The sequence below is a fragment of the Equus przewalskii genome, chromosome 9 (genome assembly GCF_037783145.1).
Source record: "Equus przewalskii isolate Varuska chromosome 9, EquPr2, whole genome shotgun sequence".
Lineage (NCBI taxonomy): Eukaryota > Metazoa > Chordata > Mammalia > Perissodactyla > Equidae > Equus > Equus przewalskii.
In genome coordinates this window covers 16,570,772-16,595,888 of record NC_091839.1, presented here as the reverse complement: position 1 = coordinate 16,595,888, position 25,117 = coordinate 16,570,772, and the positions used below count along the sequence as shown (strand labels likewise).

Sequence of the window (25,117 nt, the reverse complement as noted above, 5' to 3'; positions counted from 1 at the left end):
AAGAGTTAAAAAGAGCCCCCAATCGGGGCTGGCCCCGTGGCCGAGTGGTTAAGTTCGTGCACTCCGCAGCAGGCGGCCCAGTGTTTCGTTGGTTCGAATCCTGGGCGCGGACATGGCACTGCTCATCAGACCACGCTGAGGCAGCGTCCCACATGCCACAACTAGAAGAACCCACAACGAAGAATATGCAACTATGTACTGGGGGGCTTTGGGGAGAAAAAGGAAAAAATAAACTCTTTAAAAAAAAAAAAAAGAGCCCCCAATCTGTCCCCACCCCCATCTTCCCCCCTTTCATTCGGGAAAGGGCCCGGATGAGGGACTACTGAGACAGAGGGAAAGAGCTCCGCTCACGAAGAGCCGGGGCGGGAACCCAGCGGGCCCTCGGCCCAGCCACGCTGGGAGCCGCCCGCATCCTCCGAGGGCCCCAGGCGGCCGGGCAGGAAGCAGGAGCGCGCGGCCGGTCGGGCTGGCGAGGACTCCGAAAGCACCTGCACGCTGGCCCTCCGGAGCCGCTTCCCTGGAAGGCCACCGCAGCCTGCGCGTAAGAAGCACGGGGAAAGCACGTGCTCCCAGGGAAAGGCCGCCACAGAGGTGGGGGGAGCCGCCCAGGGAGGGCCCTGCCAGGGCCGCCTTTGTCACTGAGCGGGCGCACAGGAAGCACCTTCCGACTGTGCTCGGGGCCGTCATTTCCTCCCCAGACTGAAACCCAGGACCCTGCATCTCACTGTCAAGGGAGCCTGCCAAGGGGAAAGGGCAGACAAATAAGCAGCAAAATCTGAAGAAAACTGGCTGATCTGAGAAAATTCCTAAAATTCTTCTTGGGATTAACAACTAAAAGGACTTCCGATGAACTGCTCTGTGTCTCTAAATCAAAGTCCCTTGAAGGCAGGAGCGGGGAGAGCCGTGGAGCCCGGAGGAGCAGGGGAGCCAGCCACAGCAGCAGCTGTCACACCCGCGCCGGGGCACACCTCTCTGCCAGCCCACTCCCACCCGGGCTGGGTCTGCGCACCGCTCTCTGCCGCGCATGCGTGTGTGGAGACAAGAAGACTGACCGAGACCTTAGAATCAAAATGACCAGGAAGGGACGAGAAAGAGGGACAGGGACAGTCGGCCAGTACCATCTATCACCAATGCAACCTCCACGTCTCCTCACACGTGTACTTTCACGAACTTCCGCTGTATGTTCTATATAGCACCTATCGATCACCTACTACTTCAAGACAAATTTCAAACTAGCACAATAACACACCCTGGAAAGGGAACAGGTTAGTGGGGAAGAACCAGAGGGAAGGGGGAGGGGGTGGGCGAATGGGGTAAAGGGCACATAATATACATGGTGACGGATAAAAACGAGACTATCAGTGGTGAGCATGATGCAGTCTATACCGAAGCTGATATGTAATAATGTACACTGGAAATTACACAATGTTATAAACCAATATGACCTCAATAAAAAACAAAAACAAACATGTCCTGTTGGGAAGTCCAAAAATAACTAAGCAAACACTTGTGATCATATAAGGAATTTAAAAAGTGAGATTTTCTATAAAACGCTAGCTTCATGATTTTCCCTTAGATAACAGACCAGAATAGTAACCAGTTCCTCCTTATCAACCACAATTCCTTGGAAGTCCTTGGCCAGTAATTTTCACGAAGATCACTGAGTCACCTTTTATCACTACTTCAGCCCTCAGACTTAAGAAGGAAAACAGGTCCAGCCTACTCTTCCGTGACAGCTGTCCTATCTACCAGAGGAAACCACCTTGACCTCATGTATTTGGCTGCTATTCACAAAACCATGTCTCTGAGTTCAAATGATCAAAAATATACTCACACTAGGTGATAACATACCTTTCTCAGTTACATATGCACAGAATGCCCGCACTGTTTCATCCCAACATAAACCCACTGAGTGTTCCCTTCTGGTGACCTCACTCCTCACTCCCCAGGTGACACATGGCCCTGGGAACACATCGCAGCTACTTTCTTTTGAAAAGTCTTAAAATCAATGTACAACAAATAGCTCCTGCTGATTTCTAACTCACTTTAGAGAGAATGAAACAGAAAAATATACCACCATTAGGGGCTGGCCCCGTGGCCGAGTGGTTAAGTTCGCGCGCTCCACTGCAGGCGTCCCAGTATTTCGTTGGTTCGAATCCTGGGCGTGGACAGGGCACTGCTCGTCAGACCACGCTGAGGCAGCGTCCCACATACCACAACTAGAAGAACCCACAACGAGAAATATACAACTATGTACTGAGGGGCTTTGGGGAGAAAAAGGAAAAAATAAAATCTTTAAAAAATATATATATATATACCACCATTATAAAACCTTATCAGCAGACTGACTGTGGCCACCCACAGCATCGACTACGTTAAAACCTTAAATGAACCTTAAATGAACACTTTTACCAGGTGGCTAACGTGACGACCAGTCTGCAAAAGGAACAGAGGATCTGGTGATGAACAGAGGTGACTCCACCCAGCCCCTTCACCTCTGCACAGACCCGCCCACCTCCTCAGACCACTCACCCACTCCTGCATCTGTCTGTTCTTGCGACTTTCTGCTCAGAAACCCCACGTGTAAGACAGCCTGTCAGGGTCTCAATTTTGCTGTCCACAACAAGACGATCCTTCTGGCTACCAGCGCCCCTTAAGAGCACAGGGGTCAGCACGGTAACTTGCTTGTACACAAACAGCCATCAAAGGCACCGACCCTTTTCTTGATTAAGTATGGCCTGGGTCACACCTGGGCCAAGAGATGATACGTTCCTGAGCCCTTCCAGCCCAATGAAGAATCGTACACAGTAGAATAATGTGGGGTTTCTCTGGGTTTTTCTTGGGGGGGGGTAGTTATATTGTAATAACTTGTCAGTCCGTGAATTCATATATCCTTCAACTGTCTTATTTAAAACATTAGAGTGGGCCATTTCAAAGATGACGATTAAAATCTATGTATCATGGCTTGTCAAATTTTGTAATTACGTGAGTTCAAAAAGCTCAGGCTACCGAACTCCGTTCTCCATACTGACTATGTAACAGGAAGCTCAGCTCAACCAGCTGAGTCACGAGAGCTCAAAGCCCAGTCAGGGCAAATCCAAAGCAATCAAGAGCAACCAGGAGCGTGAAAGCCGTATGTCCACATTCCACACTGCTCAGGCGGCAGTGAGCAGATGGCAGGACGGGGCCAGAATGTTCCATACAGCTTCTCACACCTCTGCTCCATTCCCCTCCAAAACCCGCCTTCCTGCAGGCGCAAACCTCACTCCATAACCTCATACAGTAAGGCCAGTGTTGTCTGGAGTCACAAAGTTTTATATGTGCTTGCTTCTAATTAAAGACCATTCGATTTTAAGAACTTAATAAAAAGGCCGTAAACCTGTATCATTCCACAAGAACGCCAAGAATGCTAAGTAGCCAACTAATATTCTTCCAAAGTGACCTCTAGTAAGGGCCACCTCTACTACTTTGCCAACTAACATGTCAGGAGGCGGAAACATTCCGACCTGTCACAGGCTCCTCCACCCAATCTTAAAAAGCAAAGGCAAGTGAAAAGGCCTTCTTCCAGGGACCAAAGCAACCCAAATTCCTACAGGGGAAAGAGCTAGTACAAACAGTCGCAAAAGTGGCAAAACCAAAGTTTAAAAAGCGACTTACAGTGCCAGCAAACGATTCAGAAGGATTCTGAGAGGTAATACAGACATTTTAGTGGCGGAACACTTGGAGAGGAGCCGGGCAGCCTGGACTTTCTCCCTCAGCAGGCCATTAAACCCTGCAGCGGGGAGGGGAGGCGCACGCACAAACTAGGAACCGGCAGCTCACAGCCAGCCTATCTTGACAGCTGCCAGCCGTCAGCAGGATACCGGACAAGGATGTTCTTCACCGAGACAGGGAGGGCGCTCCGGGCTAATGATAACCCAAGTGCACGCAATTATAATCAGACTGATAATATCGATCCCTACCCTTGGAGCAGACACAGATCCAACCGCCGAGGAAGAGGCCCTGTGTGCTGGAGGGAAGCTAGCTTACCCAGACGCCCACAGCCTCACGTGTCCCTTCCCACACTTACTCTCGCTCTCTACGATCCACACTGTGTGGAGCAGCAAATTATGTCCTTGAAGGACAGACCCGATCCTGTCAAGCCCTGAGTACAAGCCCTCAGAGCTTCCCTCTGCCCTCCCAACGGCACTCGTACATGCCCCCTGTGAGCTCACCTCCACCATTCTGCTGTTTCCTCACTAGACTCTGGCCACCGTGGCCTTCCCTCCTGCAGCTCCTGGCTGACCCCGCTCATTCATTCTCACTCACTCATTCACCAGAAAATGACTGGGACCATGTAAATCACCCACTGCTGCATGAGGCATGGCACCGGGCGCTGCAGACACAGCAGTGAGCAAAGAGACAAGCCCCGCCCCAGGGGCTCCCACGCCAGCAGGGAGGGACAGGCGACTGCAAAACGAAAAGCGCGAGGGAGTGAATCACGGGGGAAACTGGGCCAGCCCGGGCCGAGCGGTTAAGCTCACACACTCCGCTTCGGCGGCCCAGGGTCTTGCTGGTTCGGATCCTGGGCGCGGACATGGCGCTGCTCATCAGGCCACGCTGAGGCGGCGTCCCACATGCCACAACTAGAAGGACCCACAACTAAAATATACAACTATGTACGGGGCGGGCTTTGGGGAGAAAAAGGAAAAATAAAATCTTTAAAAAATAATAATAATGTGGGAAGCTGGGAGGAGAGTGTTCCACACAGAGTAAGCGGCAATGCAAAGGCTCTAAGGCCCAGTAATATTTCTCCTTTAATGTGTTTCCTGTTAAATTGTTAACTCCAAGAAGATGGGGACCTAGTGTCTTATCTATTCTGCTCCCCATCCAACCTCAGCACTAAACATAGTACCTGGCTCCAAATTACCTGCTAAACGTGATAAGTGAATTAGTGTCTACAGGAAAAGCTAAAAAAGCACCCCAAAGTAACAAAAGTGTCCCCTCAACTTATCAAGGCGCCTGCAGAGGTCACACGGGTTCCACATTTACTTACACGGTTTATGATCGAAGTGAATTCAGTGCCACTTCGAGAGAAATCCTAGCAGTATGGTGATGCGTTTCCTCACCAAGGCATCATCCCGGAGAGAGGTAAGAGCAGAGTAGAGAACAAAGAGCCTCAAAGCCCATACAGTAATCAATACATCAATTTACATGGGAAACTAACCAAGTCCGAATACAGTCATTGTCCCCATGGCTGCCCCAGCCCACTGACAGCTACGCCAGCTCCCCGTGGACGGGCTGTTCCTCTCCAACGCCACCGTCACGGCCTGGGTTGTGCCCTTTCTTGATTCCAAAGCTTGGATCATGTGAGCGTTTCCTCACTGGTCTCTCCCAGGCCAAATCATCGTGTACCAAGGCTCTGTGTTAATTTTAAAAGTTTTTGTCACAACACTTCCACCGGAGTTTGCCTCCAACCTAGCTTTCCAACTACCCTTCAACAAGAGCTCCCGGCCCCAGCTAACCTGTGCCCCGAACATGCCTGGTGCACGCACGCCTCCACACCCCCACACAGGTGATCCCTCACCTGGAATGCCATTATAGTTCTTCTCCACCCTTCTGAACGTCACCAGCTCAAAATAATGCCTTCTCGGCCCAGCCCAGTGTGACAAACGCATCACCCCCAAGCAATGACCGCATTCATCTGGCCACACCTGTACTTCCTATACTCTTCTCTGTGTCACCAGAGCTGGAAATCTGCAAACCACATTTCCCAGCCTCCTTTGCCAGCTGGTTCTGCCAAAGGCTGGAGACTCTGGCAGGAAGAGCGATACGACACTTTTTTCTGCTATTGGTCTGTGCGCAGCAGCAGCAGCGAGCAACCGTGAAGGACTGCAGGCGCTGCGCGCGCACACTCTCGCAGCATCTGCGCTCCTGCTGAATCGCGGCAGTGCGGCTCCAACAGCAGCAGCCAGTCAGCAGCTCACGGCAGCCGACTCGCGGGCTCCAGCCCAAAGGTGGCTTCCTGATCTTGGGGTAACAACTCCCTTCTCCCTCTCACACCTCCACACACACCCTCCTCTCCTTCTTTTGCTCCTCCAGCCCTCCCAACATCTCCCTAACAAACCCCTTGCATTTAAATACTTCTCTGCCTGAAGTATCTAGAGTGGTGCCCACTTTCCTGATTGGACAATAACACAGAAAAGTAGATGATGTGGAAATGAAAACAGCAATATCAACTGAGATGGAAAATGAGATATAAAATGGCAAAAGAATGAAGACTGCCAATTTCTTTTTAAAATACCATACGATGAAATCCTGGAAAACGTCTCCCTAGGTATATTACAATGTAAGTTTGCAGTTCTAAAGATTAAGATGCCAGTTTAGCTATATCCTTAGCTGCACACTTTTCTAAAAGGAAGGAAGAATCACACCTCTCCACGGCCGAGTTTCTATGGACTAGGGAGAATCGAAAGAGTCCTTCTTTTTTCCCCAGAACCTCAGACATGGGAGGTCCTTCTTAGGTTTCTGGTGTCTGACTGATAACTCATATAAAGCTTCAGAATTCACAGAAACTGGGGGTGGAGGCCAAGTAAACAGTCACTCTCGTTCTAAAAAGCAACTTGAAAACCAGTCTCAACCACAGCACTCGGCAAAGGGTTCCGGAGCTCCTGCAGCCCTGAAACGCAGCCCCTGAGGGCAGGCGGCGGAGTGCGACTGGCACACGGGGCAGGCGTTTCTGCCTCGTCCTCGCTGAAGCCACCACTGACCCTGGAAAGGCCACTGTCTACACTTCTGATGAGGGCCTCTATTTTCTGGTTAAGATCACACCTGAAAATCCCATTACAAAAAACTGCCCAGAACGTGGTTCAATCACCTTTCTTAGGATGAAGAACTGAGTTCATCTCGAGCAGAATCAAAGCTCTGGCTCCTGAAAGTCTGTGGCTTCCCACCTGCTCAGAGATCACTCAGATGTCGCCAAGTCTTATCTTAAATTCATCTTCAGCTATTATATTCAACCAAGATAAGGGAATGAAGTGTTGGACGGCATAATTTTTTTAAAAGGCTAAATAAAAGCGGCTAACTTCGGAGGTTAACAACGATTCAAACCACACCTATGGCCCGTCATCACATCATCTGCTGACCCAGTTTTCCATTAACAAAAAATCTTTCATGAAATGGAAACCTTGGGGAAGACGTAAACCCCAGCGAGAGCCCAAAGAAGCCGGACTCTCGCCGACTGCCAGGCTGACTGGGGAAACTGGGCCATCAGCTGTCGTCATTTTCATACTGCATTTGCCAACACGCCTAACAGATAAACACTTGAACATTTTTAGCTGGTCCATCATTTCTCTAACCTCCTTACCCCAGGAAACTATGTCCTGCAACCCCATATAAGCATTTTCCAAGTATTCGGCACAATAAACTCCTTTCAGAGACTGGTAAATGAAGAGTTCTGGTAAAATGGGATTCAGTGAATGCCTCATAGGTAATCAACTCTCAACAAGATGGAACACACAAAACCCATCCAGCAATTACACAACCCTATCTTTCTCTGATAACGGGGTCAGTGCTTCACGGGGAGGGCTCCAGGCTCGGCCCTCGTTTAACACCTACTGAGCCTTCCTGGGGCCTGGTGAGAACCGGGAGGACCATGAGAGCAGGAGTGCCACAGCCATGTGCCGTCTCCTCACTGCACAGTGAGTGGGGTAAGGGAAGGAACAGCCGCGGGCCTAGAGCCGGCTCTACAGACACACGCGCACACCACTTGTTTTCCCACTTAATTATCTCTCTCTCTCTTTTTTTCTCTTTCAAAGATTGGCACCTGAGCTAACGTCTGTTGCCAATCTTTTTTTTCCTCTTCTTCTCCGCAAAGCCCCCCAAGTGCATAGCAGTATATTCTAGTTGTAGGTCCTCTGGTTGTGGCATGTGGGACGCCGCCTCAGCGTGGCCTGATGAGCAGTGCGAGGTCCGCGCCCAGGATCCAAGCCGGTGAAACCCAGGGCCACCGAAGCAGAGCGCGTGAACTCAACCACTCGGCCACGGGGCCAGCCCCTAGTTACCTCTCATTTATGTAAGTAATAACAGCAAATATTCACAAGCCAGGCACAGTAGCAAGTGAACAATACGCATATGTGATTTCATTTCATTTTTCACAATAACTCAACAGGCAGGTACTACTATAATCCCCATTTTATAGATGAGAAAACAGGCTCAGAGAGGCCAGGTGACTCGTTCTAGATGACCCAGCCTCCTGTGGCCCTAGCTGCCTGCCTCTGAAGCCTATGCGCCTGGCTGAACCCCACACTGCACTGCTGCAAAGACAGAATGGGCAAAAACAGCTGTGCAGCCGGAGTTTTCCCGAGAAAACAGAAGTGGCTAGTGCTGTAATCCACTTTCTCTCTAGCAGCGCTCTCCACCGAGAGGGGACAGTCTCTCACCTACCCACAGGCAAACCTTAGTAACACACTGCCCCAACGACGTCTGTGTGCCTAGGCCGCTCACAGTACTATTCTGAACCTTGCCCTCCAGCTTCTTACCTCCACCCAGGAAGGGTAGGTGTTCTCTTCATTCCATAAATAAGAAAACTGAGACGTGGAAATTCACCGGCTCCCCCAGGTCAGAAGGATTCACTATGCTGTCTCCTCAATGGGAACACTGATGTCACCCAAGACTCACGGAAGAAACAGAAAGTCTACCATAGTTTTAATCACAAAGACCATTTCCAAAATGAGACTTGATGGAAAATAGTTGTCTGTAAACTTCAGTAATTTGCAATTAAGGATTAATATAACTTTAGTTGCCTGAGCATTTAATTGCGAGAAAACATTAACTTGCAACTTTCTTCATTTCTCAAACCATGGAAGGGAGAAAATGCTATAGGACTTAACCTCATTTTTTTTTCATCCCATTGAAAAATTTCATTTCTACTCACACAGAAAGTACACCTGAAAAATCACCAAAAAAAGTAATTATGTGACTTCACTGTTCTGGAAATACTCTTTCAAGGTTCCAGAAAAAGCATCTTTCTTATCAACTGGACAACAGTGTTCATATGAATCTTGAGGGGCTCGGCCCCCTCATAAGGACGATCATAAAATTAAATACCATGGGAAGAAAATCAGTCTCAAATTTAAAGGAATTAAAGTAGCGATGCTAAAACCCAGTGGGGAGGTGGAAATCCATCCCTCTGCTCTCAATCTCAAGAACTCACAAAACAGCAGACTAAGAGGACACAGGAGACAGCAGGGAAAGACCCACGTGGTTCCTCTCAGCAAAAGTGAAAAACACCAGGATACAGTGTAAACAGTGAATTCCACTTACAGTTTCAAAGAAAAAAACAAAACCAGTGCAAAGAATGAATCCGAAGCAACATTTTATTCAGAAGTCAAAACTACCTTAGAAATTTCACATCACTACCTCACACTCAAAAACTCTAACTTCAAAGGAAGAGTCTCGCCTTAGTAGGTCATTTTCGACAAATCCTCCAGATCCAAAAGGAAGCTTTGACTTTGCCCGTGAGTTTCCAAGTTGTGTGGAAAATAATCTTCCTTGAAGTCCACAGGCAATGGATTGCATCCTAATTGCATCATTTGCTCTTTGTTTTGAGGCTACTGGGGACAATTTGAAGGGCAAGGGAGTTGTGCTTGAAAATCCTCAGGCTAATCACAAAACGGAAGCAAGTGGAGAACAATGCATCCTGAATTTAAGGTCAAGAAAGCCCCAAATCGGGCCCAGCCCCATGGCTGAGTGGTTCAAGTTCTGCATGCTCTGCTTCGGCGGCCTGGGTTCACATACTCGGATCCCAGGCACAGACTACACCACTCACCAGCCATGCTGTGGAGGTGTCCCACAGACAAGAAAATAGAGGAGGACTGGCACAGATGTTAGCTCAGGACTAACCGTCCTCAAACAAAAAAAGAGGAGGACTGGCAGTGGATATTAGCTCAGGGCAAATCTTCCTCAGCAAAAAAGAAAAAAAAAAAGCCCCAAATCAGTAGAGGAGTTTGGTTTTCCCCAACATGCAGCCTTCACCAATGTGAAACTGTATTTAAGAAGTTAAGAGCTGTCAGTCTGACATCTTTAAAAAAAAAAAAGATGGGGAGAATTCAAAAGAAAGGCAGAAACAAACCTAATGTAGACACACTTTAAAAATATTTGTAAGTCAATGTACTTTCTCCTCAAATACATTTTTAGTTGGTGAAGATGGTATTACAAATCTACATCCCAATCCTGTTAAGGGATCCCCTTATAATGGAAAGAATTAAGTCCCTGAATCTACCTAAACCCTGGGATCATGACTTCACACTCCTGCTGTGCAAAAAGCTTCTATCCAATCTTCCTGTGCTAATTTGCTTACAGCATGGTGCGAAACCTCACTGGGGACTGGCTAGTGTAAAAATGCTGGCAGTGACCTTGGCACACATTTCAAACATTTTTAATCTGTTTAAGTTCTAGGTCAAAGGTGGAGAGAGGGCAGTACTCACAATAAACAAGAGAAGCGCGCTTTATAATCTTCAAAATGCTTTCTCACTTAATTCTCACACCACCACCAAGCAGAGGCTGGTGTGCATTCTCCAGATCACAGAATTTGTGTGTGTGTGTGTGTGTGTGTGTGTGTGTGTGAGGAAGACTGGCCCTGAGCTAACATCTATGCTGATCTTCCTCTACTTTATGTGGGACGCTGCCACAGCATGGCTTGATGAGTAGTCCTAGGTCCCTGCCTGGGATCTGAACCTGCAACCCGAGGCCGCTGAAGCGGAGCACGCCAACTTAACCACTACGCCACCAGGCCGGCCCTGGATCACAGAATTTTAAGGCTGGTGAAGGGACTAACATCCACCCAATACATTCCACTGGAACAGAGGCAGAGGGTCTTGTCTGGTGGCTCCCTACTGTATTCTCAGCACCTAGAAGAGTACCTGGTACACAGTACTGCGCATCAACGTCAACTTTACCACACTTTCAACAAGTCCAGTCCACGTTCCGCAGAAGAGAACCCCAGTCCAGCAGTGCCACGACCTGCCCACGGCCATGGCGCTGGCTGCGTGTTCCCCACTCTCCCGCTTCCCAGTTCGCGGTGGGTTCCTCCCCCTACTCAGGCTGTCCCTGAGGCTAGAAAGGGTTCCCCAAACTCTCGCCCAGAACTCAAAACTCACACTGGCATCCGGTCATTTTTCACGTTTTCACTAATTGTAACCTACACCCTTTTCCTCCCTCACGCAGGTACCTGGTTTCTTCCTACGCATCACTCTTCCCTCTAGCTCCACGGTCCTTTATTTAGCGCCTAAGTCTATACAAAGGACCACGCCTATGGAGGATAAGAGACAAATGAGAGTCAGTGCTCTCAAGGGACTTCCAAGCCGACGACAAGAAAGGCAGCACCAGGAAGGAGCTCTGCAGCACAGAGAACTGGACCTGCAAATTATGGGGGACGGCAGAGGGACCAACGTGAGCAGATAAAACCTGAACACGTGTCCAGGGGACAGCAAGTGGTCCGGGAGGACTGGCAGACTGGCAGCTCCGGCGCACGGGGAGGCGCTGAGGGGCACCCCGGAGGCCACCCGCGGAAAGAACCGACTAGGAGGGCAAGCAGCCGGCACTGAACTCTTCAGGCAGTTTCTGACTCCCTCCTGATACCTCTCCTTCTTTCCTACTTGCCCCACTTCCTCTCTGCCAAAAAAAAGCACAGAAAAGCTTTTGAGTATTCACTCTGTAACTGCATTATCTTAAAAGTTCTCTTACTAACATCTTATTAAGATGGGCAACTTCAGGATCAAGGGTACCACGTGCGGCTCCACATCCCTCCAATCAGCCACCCATTCTTAATCTCTTGGCAGTGCAGGATCCCTCTGACAATCTGATGAAGATCTGGACCCTCTCTCTCGGCAAAACGAACTTACACAAAAATTCAGGAACCCCAAATTAAAACTTGCCCCAGCAGAAATTATGGAACAAACAGGCCAAAAGAAAAAAAAAAGACTTAGCCACTGTTTCTAATACTAATCAGGAGCACCCAATTCCCTCATTCACATAAGTAGAATATTCTTTCTTCTGAGTGACAGAGTAATTATCCTTAGTGAATAAATAAAATGAGGGAATGTCTCCAAGCTTTATAATCCTTCCCCACTAGGAACGATACAGCTTCCTTTATCGGGCCCCACGCTGTGACAGGCCCACTGAAAAGCAGCTGACAGGCAGCACATAACGCCGAAGTCCTATATGGCGGGTGACAGCTACAGCCCTGTTTACACACGAGGAAACCGAAGCTCAGAGGGGTCAACGGACCCGACTCAAGGCTGCCCAGCTGGAAAATGGCAGAGCTGCCTCTGGAACGCTGGCGTGTTGACTTCCAAAGCCCATCCAGACTGCCTCCCAGCAGAGGAGACCTTGTCACCATATTGATTACGGGGAGAGACCAAAAGCTACTGCCATCTCCTAGTAAGTAAACAGTCCAGTCCAAGGGTCCAGTCCAGAATCACACACCCTCTAGGTGTCCAATAAATACCTGCTGAGTGACTAAGGCAAAGAGAACCTCGTCCACAGGACGGGGAAAAGGTGTCAACAGTTTTTAAAAGAGTTCCGTGTGAACGCGTGTGTCACAGCCTGGGCCTCAGTCACTGTGATTCCGACTAGGCCTCTGCAGCTTGGCAGGGGCCCTGAGCACCTAACCTGTTAGGACGCTCGCCTGCAAGGTCTGCAACATCTCAATTAGGGAATGAGCAAAACCAACAGTGACATTTCAGTGAAACACACAGTCTAGGCCACCCTTCGCCCGCGTTCCTATCCTCCCTGTGCATCCTCCAAGACTGCAGCTATGACGCTACAAGACAGCGGCTCCCACGAGACGACGAGCTCCCATTTCTGAGCAGTCACGTCGTGCATCACTGGAAGCCTATGTAGGGCCAGGACCTAGTCATTATCCTCATTATACGACCACTGCTCAGCGAATATAAAGACATTTTTACCAAACAATGAGAGAACAGATGAAGGCTAAGAGCCATAATCCTAGGCTTCCCAAAAAGGGCAGTTTCTACAGTCCTCCCTTAGCCGTTCGACAGCAGAGCTCCTCGCACCTAGGACTCCTCACACAAGTATGGGGGCAAGACAGAAGGCAGCGCCCGACCTAGAGTGCAGAAAGAAAGGGAGACCGACGTCCGAGGCCACAGGTCCCAGAGGACTCTAACCCAGCAGGACTAACCTTTTTTGGGTCATGGATTCCTTTGAGAATTTAAGGGAAGCTACAGATCCTCTCTCCACAGAAAAGAGACCGACCCCAACTGCAGCATCGTGGACACTGCCCTGTCCCAACCACTTATGGGGCCACACACCCTCGGGTTCACAACCTTTGCTTAGAATCTGCATTTCTAACTAGAGGCAATCCAAAAGCAGCGACCACGGTGCCGTCAGAGGACGCGAAGGGAAACTGAAGACAGAGGCCTTAGCCCCGGCAGCGCCTCACTGCCCACCAGGGCCCCGACTCCTCCTGCTGCTCCAGGTCCTTAAGGCAGGGTAACAAACCGGGGGGAAGGATGCTCCAGCTCCCACGAGAACGGAAGAAGGCCAAAGGCAGGGGCCACATCCGACAGTAGCTTGCATTCCAACCAGGGCTGGACACAATCTACATATTCCTAACTGTGGACTGCTTTACTAAATAACACATCTAAAATACTCTACACGTTATACCTTATCTCTTAGAGAGTGAAATGACATATAAATTCATGTAGTACAGGAAAAGACAACGATACATAACTAGCAGATTCTGAAATAAAATATTTTCCTAAATTGGACCCCTGGGAGCTTCAAATATAAGAAAAAGCCTATAAATGATGTGCTTTCTGGGGCTGGCCCCGTGGCCGAGTGGTTAAGTTCACACGCTCCGCTGCAGGCAGCCCAGTGTTTCATTGGTTCGAACCCTGTGCGTGGACATGGCACTGCTCATCAAACCACAGTGAGGTGGCATCGCACATGCCACAACTAGAAGGACCCACAACGAAGAATATACAACTATGTTCTGGGGGGCCTTGGGGAGGAAAAGGAAAAATAAAAAAATCTAAATTAAGGGAAAAAAAAAAGACGTGCTTTCTCATCTCTCTAGTCCTGATTTCTCTCTCTCTGGCGGGGACTTGCAACATCGATGACACCTACATTGGTATCCAGTGAACTGCGGCCACCATTCCCTAAGGGCCTGCGGGAAACGGCCGGGGGCCCGAGAGGTGTGACCAGGAATCCTGCTTCTTCCCGTGGAGGTATTTATCCAAGAAACATTTCCTGAACATGAGCGTCCCAGATTCCTGGGTTATGTGCTTAGAGAGAAAAAGATGAAAAGCACAGCCTTTGCCTTCAAGGAGCTTAAGGTACAGCTGGAGAAAGAGAAAAGAAAAGAGGCAATGGGAACAGAGCAGGAAGCGCCAGTCGGGGGTAAACCCAAGAGGCAAACGTCCACGGGGGGCTGACCAGTGAGGTCAGGGGAGGCCTTCTGAGAGCTAAATCGAAGCCTGCCCTGGAGAATTAACAGGAATTAGGTAAGCTTGTCTTTGGTTTTCAGAGGTTCTTTGTTTCTTGCGGTTTTTGCTTTGGTCCAGCTGTGGGCAGGGAATGGCAGGAGAACAGACAATAAACACGGAACAGCATGTGAAAAGGCCCAGAAGCAAGGGTCTCTGGGAGAGCACAGTCATCCAACTCGGCAGGGACACCCGTGCAGGGAGGGAGGGCACAGAGACAGGCGGCGCTCCTGGAGGGCCCTCAAATCCCATTTTATGCACACCCCCCCTGGTGGAGTCACAGCCTTGAATGCTCTCGCTTTTCCCGGCTTTTTCTTCTTTTTTAACTTATTTTGGAGTAATTTTAGATTTACAGAAGAGCTGCAGAGATTAGAGGGTTCCCGTGTGCCCTTCACACACTTCCACAATGTTAAGAGAACCAGTGTACACGTGTTCAAAGCAAAGAAATTATCTTTGGTACAAAAACGAAACTACAGGCTTTATTTGGATTTCACCAGTTTTTCCATTAATTCTATTTTCTGTTCCAGGATCCAATCCAAGACCCCACATTCCACTTAATTCAGAGACTTTTTAAAATTCCTTCCTTCACTTCTAAGCACCGGAGTCTCACTGTTTACCACTGCTCCCTCCACCTACGCCTGCCCACCCCAAGGTCACCAGCCCGCTCAGAAGGAAACGCATCATCTCAGAGCAGAATGGAAGTTACCAAAACAGATGACGCAGAGGAGGCAGAACTACTGAGGATTCAAGGAAATTTAACAAAAAGTGAAACCAGTGACATCTTTACACAGGAAAGATGTGCGTGTGCACACACACCCCCCACATCATTTACAAAAAGAACTTGGCCTAAGGTGCTGCTTCCACTATGGAAGAGCAAAGAAATTTAAGCAGACGCATTTCTGTTTCTTGAGTCTCACCAGCAAGTAAGAAATCCCCTTCAATTTCTCTCTCTTCGAATACCCCAACCACCCCAAGAAGGAGTCAAGCCAAAGTTACTTGAACATTCAACTCATCCTCAAAAGAAATGTGGTAAAATCACCTGGGCTACAGAAGAGGAGCGCAGGCTGACTCACCCTCCTTTCCCAAACTCGCACTAAGGGAAGGGCTCCAACCGCTAGGGCAGACCATCGTCACAACAATCTTCACGAAAGCGCTTGACCAATACTAGCCACGCTTCTTTCTGCTATGCTTACGAGCTGCATTCTAAGCCTCCATCTCCTAAACTCCTAAACCTACAACAGTCTTGATCAACGTCGATTTCTAGAATCAAGGATAAATCCTTACAGGAAGCACTGCAACGTCAATAAAAACTGTCAATTTTTTCTACAAATTAAAACACAATTGTTGGGTGGTGAACATGATGTAACCTACACAGAAACTGAAATATAATGATGTACACTTGAAATTTATATAATGTTATAAACCAACGTTACTGCAATAAAAAAATAAATAAATAAGAAATTTTTAAAAACACAGTTGTTAACAATGGTTATTCTTGGGAGGTAGAATTTCAGGAATATTTTAACTTTCCTTACAGATTTCAGCCACTGAAGGCTATTTAGCAAACGTCCATCACACACATAAGGAGCACGGTCCTAAGCCAGAGTCAGGGGAAAGAGGAGAAAGAAAACCCGTCTCTCGTGAAGCATTCAGTCTACATCTGCGCTCTCTAATACTCTGGCTCTTTAAATTTCAATTGAAATTAAATAAAATTGAAAATTCAGTTTCTCAGTCCCACTAGCTACATTTCAAGGAGAAATGTGGCTGGTGGCTACTGTAAAGGATGGTGCAGAAAGTTCCACCCACTGGGGCAGATCTCAAAAGCTCTGATGCTCACTCAGACGCTGGAAACAGAGAAGGTGATGTGGGGAGGGCTTCTGGGAAGATGTGCGTTTGGAATGGGTATTAAAGCCAGCATTACAGGCTGGGTGACGACAGACAATGCAGGTCACTGGCCCTTCCCTTCAGCCTCACGCAATACCAGAATTTCCAGGGCTATTCCCCAAAACCAAAAGCAAAATACTTCAAGGGAGCATCATAGAAATGAACTGGCTTTGACTGTATTTTGCTAAGATAAGCTGAGATGCAAATACCCTAAAATGAAAAAACTAAATTCTAAAGTCCAATTAGGATCTCAGTAAAAAGGAGGAAGGGAAAACGGAACTGGAATTAACTGCGAGATCATTCTGGAAATCTTTAACGAGTAAGCTAAACTAGGGATCAAGGGGACAAACCAAAGAATGCACTATGCTCATGCAAATACCTTTCAGTCAGTAGGAGAAACATTTCCCAGTAATCAAGGTCACTACGTGAAATCACAGGCGATTAACCCCAGAGAGAGAGAGAGAGAGGAGACAGCACATGCACAAAGCCAGCCCGGCAGAGTTCTGTAACAACTTCGTACTTTCCAAGGGGCGGGGTCAAATTTCCCTTCTCTGAACCCACCCACATTACCTAACCTGTGCCTCAGTTTCCTCGTCTGTAAAATGAATACAAAGATAATACCTATTTCTGAGGGCTGTTGGTCGAAAGTAAAAGGGCCTCCCTAGGGGTGAGCCCACAGAGGAGAGGGATGTTGCAATGACTGTCATATTAGGAGGGGGGTCTTGAAAAGTGCCCTCTGTCCTAAGCTATATAGACTCCTTCCACCAATGGCCCCTGGGCTAATATAATGCCCAAAGCCACAGGCGCACAGCTGCCAGCACCTGGGCAGGCCTTAGGGTTTAGCTGTGATCCAGGATATCAGTGTTCAATTTTTTTCAAACATCTGTCTTGTCTGCCCAGCTCTTCTACTCTATTCTTCATTCAGGCGTTCAATAGGAACCCATGACAAGTTAGCACTTTACTAGGCAAAGTGGAAAACAAAAAACCAAAACTCTAGCTTCAAGAAGTACAAGACTACTCCACTTCTAGGAATTTCTCCTACAGGTATAATCTCACACGTGCAAAATGATATATATTCAAGTTTTCCCTGCAGCACTGAACACGAGAGCAAAGAACTGGAAACAAATTAAATGCCCATCAACAGGAGATCGGCTAATTACAGTCAATTTGTATAACGGAATCCCACGAGGCTGTAAAAAAGAAGGAAGAAGGTTTCTTTATGCTAACACAGAACAATCTCCCAAAATCCTAAGTGAAGAAAAGGCAGGCGCAGAACAGTAATTACAGCACGCTCCTGTTTATGCAGAGGGGTGGGGAGGTCATCCATATTTATATTTACTTGTTGTATGCGCGTAAAGTATCCCCGGAAGAAAAAACCTCCCTAGTAAAAGACGATGTCTCTGAAGGGGACAGGGGTGGCTGGGGGACAGGGATAAGGAAACAGGAGGGGCGTAGCGCGATCACTGACGCTGAACCACACAAACATATCACTACACAAAACTGAGTGATACGCGGAACACCACCAGCAAGGTGCAAATGGAACACCGCTGAGGACAACCCCAGGCAGAAAGGGCTGGGAACAGCACCACTGAGGGGACGCGGATGATGTAGGGAAGTCACCTACCAGGGAAGGCTGGTGAGGGCGCTCTCCAGAGGAACCGGCCTCCTCAAGGACAGAGGCCGGGGAGAACACAGCACGTCCTGGAGAAGCAGGGGGCGGGACGGCGGGCCGCACGACCCTCTAGACTTTGCCTTGTAGCAAGCAAAAAGCACTGGAGGTTTCTAGGTAGGGGTGCAACAGCCAGCCTCTTGTATAATGACTCCAGTGACTTGGAGAGAGAGTAGATGACGGAGGAAAGGATGGAGAGAAGGACACCTCCAAGGAGACTTCCGCAGCCAAGGGCGGCCCCCGCCTTCCTGGAATTCCCAGCGGTACACAGCACAGCGGATTCCACTTACCTGGCACCCAGTGAACCCTTACCTTCCCACTGGAAAATAACGATCCCCATCCACCGAGCACTTGATAGGCCGACACTTCCCATACATCCCCTCCGTTTCTCACAACAGCCCTGTAAGGTAGTGTCTTTGTTTTACACCAAAGAAAACCAAGCCCAGAGAAGTCAAATAGCTTGTTTAAGGTGACAGAAAAAACAGAGGAACTGGGACATTAGTCTGTCTATCTAAACACCTGTCCACAATTATCAGTGTTGGCCTGTGGCAAAGTTTCCCCCAGTCTATGTAAAAATGAGAATTAGACCCACAAACATACACGTCGTCATAAGGTTGCCAACTTCCTTGAGAAGGGCTAGCTTTTACTCTAATATTGGATCCAATTTTTTAAATAAAACAATGATTTTTCTTTTTTTTAATGCCGTCCTTGTCAAAACTAGAAACTAGTGAGTCTGTATTTGCTCTCCCACCCCATATTCTTCAACTGGTCTGTAAGAGCCCAGGCCAGGCACTGTCACACTGGCAATGACCCCGATGGAGCACTCACCGTGACCCAGGCATTACTTTGAGCTTCTTAAACACACTCTCCGTTTTAATTCGCACAGAGACCCTGTGGGTAGACATTACCCTATCCCCCTTTTATAGATGAGCTGCCTACAGCACCAAAAGTCTAAATGTCCTGTGAGGGTGCAGAGGCGGCAAGGGGCGGGACGGGGACCCAAACCGAGGCCGCGTATCGTGATGAGAGAGAGTAACGGTATTCGGCAATACCAAACAGACCCCAATTGCTATGCGGCCCGTGACGCAGGTTCCCATGTGTGAGACACGTCCCGAAAGACCCTAAAGCTGACTGCTACCTGGGCCAAGTGCAGAGCTGACAGACGGCCAGGCCACGCTGCTCTGAGGACCCAAACCCGCGGCCGCCCGCGCCTGGCAGCGCTCTAACAGGCAGGCCACCTCGAGGGCTGAGGCCCCGCGCCGCTCCTCCATTCTCCGGAGACCCAAAGGCGGGCCACCTTCCCGGACGCGCCACGGTCGCTCGTCACATTCAGCTCTCAAAAAATCTGCAGTTACAACGCAGAAAGCCGGCCCATGGCCGAGTGGTTAAGTTCGTGCGCTCCGCTTCGGCGGCCCAGGGTTTCGCCGGATCAAATCCTGGGCGCGGACACGGCACCGCTCATCAGGCCACGCTGAGGCGGCGTCCCACATGCCACAACCAGAAGGACCCACAACTAGAATATACAACTACGTACCAGGGGGTTTTGGGGAGAAAAAGGAAAAAAATAATAACAAAAAAATATTTTTTAAAAAAAGAGGAATTTAATAAAAATAAAATTTAAAAAAAAGAAAGAAAGAAAGCCTTTGGGGCAGGCAGAGTAGGTATTTAGGGCCATTTTACAGATGAGAACTCAAATTAAAATGACTTGTCCAAGGTGACAAAGTTGGTAAGAAACGGCAGAAAGGTTTCTTTGCATCACTTGAGGAATCTAAGAATCTAAGGACTGAAAAGCCCCAGAGACCTTACTTTTTCCTGGTTCTCTCAAAAATTCATAACTTTAACTGAAGAAGTATTGTACTCCTATTGATGTGTTCTGGGATAAAGGTGATGGGTTCAAGAGTAAATGGCAGAACCAGAACAAAACAGAAAAGAATCCGGCGGCAGTTCCTTTCCCCCTGACGTCTGCCTTGAAGCCCCTCGCGCTGCAAGCGGGCAGTGGGTCTTCCTGACTCCTCCCTGGAAAAGCAAACACGACCGTGTGTGTGCAAAGGTACTGCTAAACGACAACAATAAAAACACACGAACTTTCTAGAGCTCCAAATTATTCCTCAATCAAGATAAAAAACGAACTTGGACCACTTTCTTCACCAGTTCTTTCTCAGCGTAAGACGAAGTTTATCTTCCTAGCTGCATCCTTGTGTTGAAATGTTTAGTCACACTTAATTCTTTAAGATAAGATCAGGGAAGAAATCAGGCCACTGGCTTTCTAAATTTTTCACTTTCTGGTACAGAAACAGGGTGCTCCTTCTGTTACCTGTAAGGGAACAAACTGCTTTTGTTTTCTAAACAGAGTATCAGCTCTCTGCGAGAGGTGGCACAGTTTGTATAACTGGTGCTCGAAACAGTGTGGACACCCAAACGCTGGCGGAATGGGGAGGAAAAGGGAAGAACAGAACTTCTCTCCCTATGTCTCTACCCTCTGGACCTACAAAGAATTAGTTTCTCTTTTCTGTTTAATAGCTCTTCGTTATTTAAGTTATTTAAATAAAAAGTAATTAAATATATTAAATAAATAAAATTACTTAAATCTTGCTTAAAGATTTCTGGCCTGTAAAAGGGAAGATATAACTAATTTCATGGCCATTCCTGATTTTCTTTTTTTTTTTAAAGATTAGCACCTGAGCTAACAACTGTTGCCAATCTTTTTTTTTTCCTGCTTTTTTCTCCCCAGATCCCCCCAGTATATAGTTGTATATTTTAGTTGTGGGTCCTTCTAGTTGTGGCATGTGGGACGCCGCCTCAGCGTGGCCTGATGAGCGGCGCCATGTCCGCGCCCAGGATCCCAACTGGTGAAACCCTGGGCCGCTGAAGCGGAGCGCACGAACTTAACCACTCGGTCGTGGGGCCGGCCCCCCCATTCCTGATTTTGACCAAGAAAAGGAAAAGACAATATACTAACTGCTCCTTTCTCTTAAAACACGCACAGCTGGGGCCTGGCTGAAGCGAACTGAGGGCCGAGCCGCAGCTACCCCTGTGAAGGAGAGCTGAGTGCGCCCCCTCTGGGGTACGATCAGCTCTGTAAAGCATAAAGCACACCAGAGAGGGTGGCAGAGAGCGGGGCTCACAGTAAAGGCTCTGGACCAGACCGCCTCGGGGCCCTAGGGCCCTGTGACCCTGGGAGAGCCCCTCTGGAAGCCTCAGTTCCCCAGCTGGGAAATGAAAAGCCCCCACCTCAGAGGGTTATTGTGAGAAGGGCATGAGGGACCCCTGAGCAGGCTCCTGGGACTCAGTAAGCATTGCTGTTATTAACCGGTAATGCTGCTAATATTAATTCAGTTATCGTCCTAAGGAAGGTGCCAGCCTCGCCTCCAAAGGTAGACTGGAGTCCAAAGGATCCCACTATGACGGATGTCTCGCTTTCCAGCTGCATTTTCCTTTCATATTTTCCTTCCTTTTTTATATACATCACTATAGTTAACATCTTTGCACTACAGTCGTGGTGCTCATCTCTATTTCTTGGTCCCTATAGAGTCTTATAAGTACACCAAGGATTGTATGTCTCTTAAAACATTGCCAAACTGCTTTCCGGAAAGTTCACACCAGTTTGCATGCCCGACAGTCCCATTATGATATCAACAGCAGTGACCACCACCTATTTCCTTTTAATTCCCAGCACAGAGAGACCAAAAAATCTGGAATTACAACATCAGCAGGGAAGATCTGTTATTAAAAGAATGCTTTCAACACTTGTGGTAATCTGTAAGAGATCACTATTCTTATCATTCTTGTATCTTTATTCTGATCATTCTTTATCATCTATGTGACCTTGAACAAACTTGGTAAAGTTATAAATATCCTCCTACTCATTCACATTCGTATATTAAAGTCATGACTTAAGTGCCCTACATATACTCTCAAATAATTTCCAACTTATTAAAAAGAACCGAGTAGGGGCCAGCCCTGTGGCATAGTGGTTAAGTTTGGAGTGCTCCACTTCAGGGCCCAGGTTCATGGGTTGGGATCCCAGGTGTGGACCTACACCACTCAACAGCCATGCTGTGGAGGTGACCCACACAGAAAGTGGAGGAAGACTGGCACAGATGTTAGCTCAGGGCTAATCTTCCTCAAGCAAAAAGAGGAGGATTGGCAACAGATGTTAGCTCAGGGCTAATCTTCCTCAGTAAGGAAAAAAAAAAAAAGGAACTGAGTGGAAAAGAAATTATGCCCCATCATATTAAAAAGGCATCTGTACAACATGTAGAAGATTCAGAAATGTACACTTAAGATTTATACACTTTTCTAAATGCAATTTGTACCTTAACTTTCTTAAGGAAAATATAAAATTTACAAAGGGGATCTCTCCACAAGAAAATACATGTATTCCTTGTGTCCACACACATTAAATCACGCCTACTTCAGCTAACGCTGCCATTTTTCAGCGTGTGTGGCTGCTGACTAATACTGGGCATATGCCAACAGCTGAGACCCACGCCCACCGCAGTCAGGGGCCTTTTCCCCTTTTTCCTCATTCATCAAAGGTTTTATCTGCATTCCTCAACTGAGTGACCAATCAGAGGAGAGATTTCCTACAGGTCGGCAGCATTAAAAAAAGTATTCAATGACTTCAGGCCGCTGAAGATATCACAGACGCAGCATCCACCAGCTCTCCACCTGCGACCTCACCAAGCATATTGAGAAGTAAAGACCCGGTGACCCTTTCGTCCCCAAGCACGCAGGTACACTATTCTCAGTGAACGCATTCCCCTGAAGTGAAAGCCACTCGAGCTGAAGACACAGCCGGCAAGAATCTAATCATCTCGTATTAGTGCACGGCTGACTTTCATTGGTACACAATCAATTTGTTACTGAACAAAGAATCCTTTTTAATTGCCCGTGGCAATTAACAGTAATCATTTTCCTTTGTCTTAGCCTAAGTGGCGCAGGCTGCAACAGATGACACCGTGGGTCTGACCTTTCTTTTAAACGGAGATGGGAGAAATATAATGCAACAATATATTCTTTAATTTTTCTACACTTCAGGAGGCTACTAGCTGTAGCTGGCCAACACACTTTCACCCCAACGTTATTTAATAACTTTCTGAATTGCAGTTTTTAAAGAAAGTATTATAGTGAGCTCCACACAAATAAGTCAAGGGGCAAAGTGTATTTTTATTTATACATTTCCAGTTGCCTAGAGAGTTTTCTTAGGAAAAAAATCTCTCAATTAGGAGCTATTCAGATACTTTTGTATTTGTCAAAGAAAATATAAATTTAAGGAGTCATTACGTGACCAAACATTTCTATCTTCTTTCTGTCAGACAAATTTATCTGCACATAGTTCTGTTATACTTGCATTTGAAGCCAGGTCAGAAATAAATGCCCAACTTTTTCAATATGCTGACTAGAAAAACAAGCTGGTACTTGTGGCTGTAGATTCTTTCCAAAATACTGTGATACAGAACCTACTGTGTGCTCAGCCTCTGAATATGAAAATCTTTAATATGGGACTGCTGGGGCTGGCCTGGTGGCTTAGTGGTTAAGTTCGCACGCTCCACTTTGACGGCCTGGGATTTGTGGGTTCGGACCCCGGGCACAGACCTACACATGGCTCATCATGCCATGCTGTGGAGGCATTCATGCCATGCTGTGGAGGCATCCTATATACAACAAAGAAGAAGACTGGCATGGATGTTAGCTCAGGGACAACCTTCCTCAAGCAAAAAGAAGACTGGCAACAGATGATAGCTTAAGGCCAATCTTCTTCACCAAAAAACAAAACAAAACAAAAACAAAAACAAAATACACACACACACACACACACATATATATATAGGGGACTGTCTCCCAAGGACCCAGAAATTAACCAGAATAGTCTATCCAACATTTACTTCCTTCACCCCACCCTGTATGATACAGTTAATTGTTTATAACTGGCTATAAATTCCTCAAGGGGATGAACAGTAGCTTAATCTTATATCCCAGAGAGGCAAGGCAGCCTAATAAAACAAACACAGATTTTGAAACCAGACAGACATGGATGGACTCATCCTACCACATATCAGCTGTGTAGCCCTGGTCAAGCCCCTTAAGATGTATGTATATATACACGTACGAGGAGTAAATGCCAACCAGAGGACATGCCCTCTAAGAGTTTAAAACCTAAAAATGGCCATTATGGTTGGTACAAGGAAGATGAAGGACTTAGGCAAGTCTGGCTACTTTCAACCAAAAGAAATTCCCTGTGACGCTGCCTCAGGGCTGGAATACCTGGGTCCCTGCTAATCTAGCAACTTACCGGAGCTCCTTAATGTCACAGAAGCAAATAAATGAAAATCAGACCGACAGATGCCAAAAGTTATTTTCAAGAATTCTTCACAGATGAAGCCTGATAAAGCATTGCATCAAAAATTAAACAGAAATAAACTTTCGGGAAGATGAACATGAGTGATTTGTTTGCACTTCTTAATACAAGCAATTCGAGTGCTATTCAGACCCATCGCCATTTGAGAGCTGGGTCAACAATGACTCAGCTTGAAAAACTCCATATTGTTTTTAAAAGCAATGTATGGTTTTAGTTATGCAGTTAATACAATCTGGATGCCCCTTTCCCCCCAAATTATAAACTAATTTTCATGCAAGTGGCTGAAAAAGCAGCGTTTATCTTATATTTGAAAAAGTATACATCGAAGGTAATCCAATTCATCTGACCACATCCCCAGGGAAGGGCCCCCGCCCAGCACTCTGGGTTACAGGACTTGAGGCGGGCGCGCTAGCTAAGCCAGTCCCAGTCCCCTGGTATGTGGTCCGCGACAAGAATCTGCAGTCCGAGCTGGATGGCATCCTGGACTTCAGACTAGGAATGTGAAGTCCAGAGAGGTGAAGAGGTTTCTCCAAGGCTCCAACTAGTTAGGTCAAGGCCTAGCCAAGGTCTCCAGTACTCTTTCAGCTAGGACAGGAAGCCTGTCACCATGCCCCTTGCAAGCCTTCCATTTCCCCATCTGTAGATGAGGAGCCTAGACTAGGCATGATCTTCAAACTGGGTTGTTGCAAACCCAAGGGATTTCTGCTGGTCACCTTCCCT

General features: G+C 47.5%; 1 protein-coding gene across 3 annotated transcripts in view; it reads right to left on the bottom strand.

Moving 5' to 3' along the window:
* Nucleotides 1-25,117, bottom strand: part of ARHGAP35 (Rho GTPase activating protein 35) — a 111,059-nt gene that overhangs the window by 81,192 nt on the left and 4,750 nt on the right. The window contains exon 1 of one of the 3 annotated variants that reach the window (XM_070633058.1): nt 3,658-3,861. The exons of the other annotated variants lie outside the window; for them this stretch is intronic. The gene's annotated coding sequence lies outside the window, so the exon portion shown is untranslated. Of the gene's footprint in view, nt 1-3,657; nt 3,862-25,117 lie in introns of those variants that run through there. 3 annotated transcript variants of the gene reach the window in all.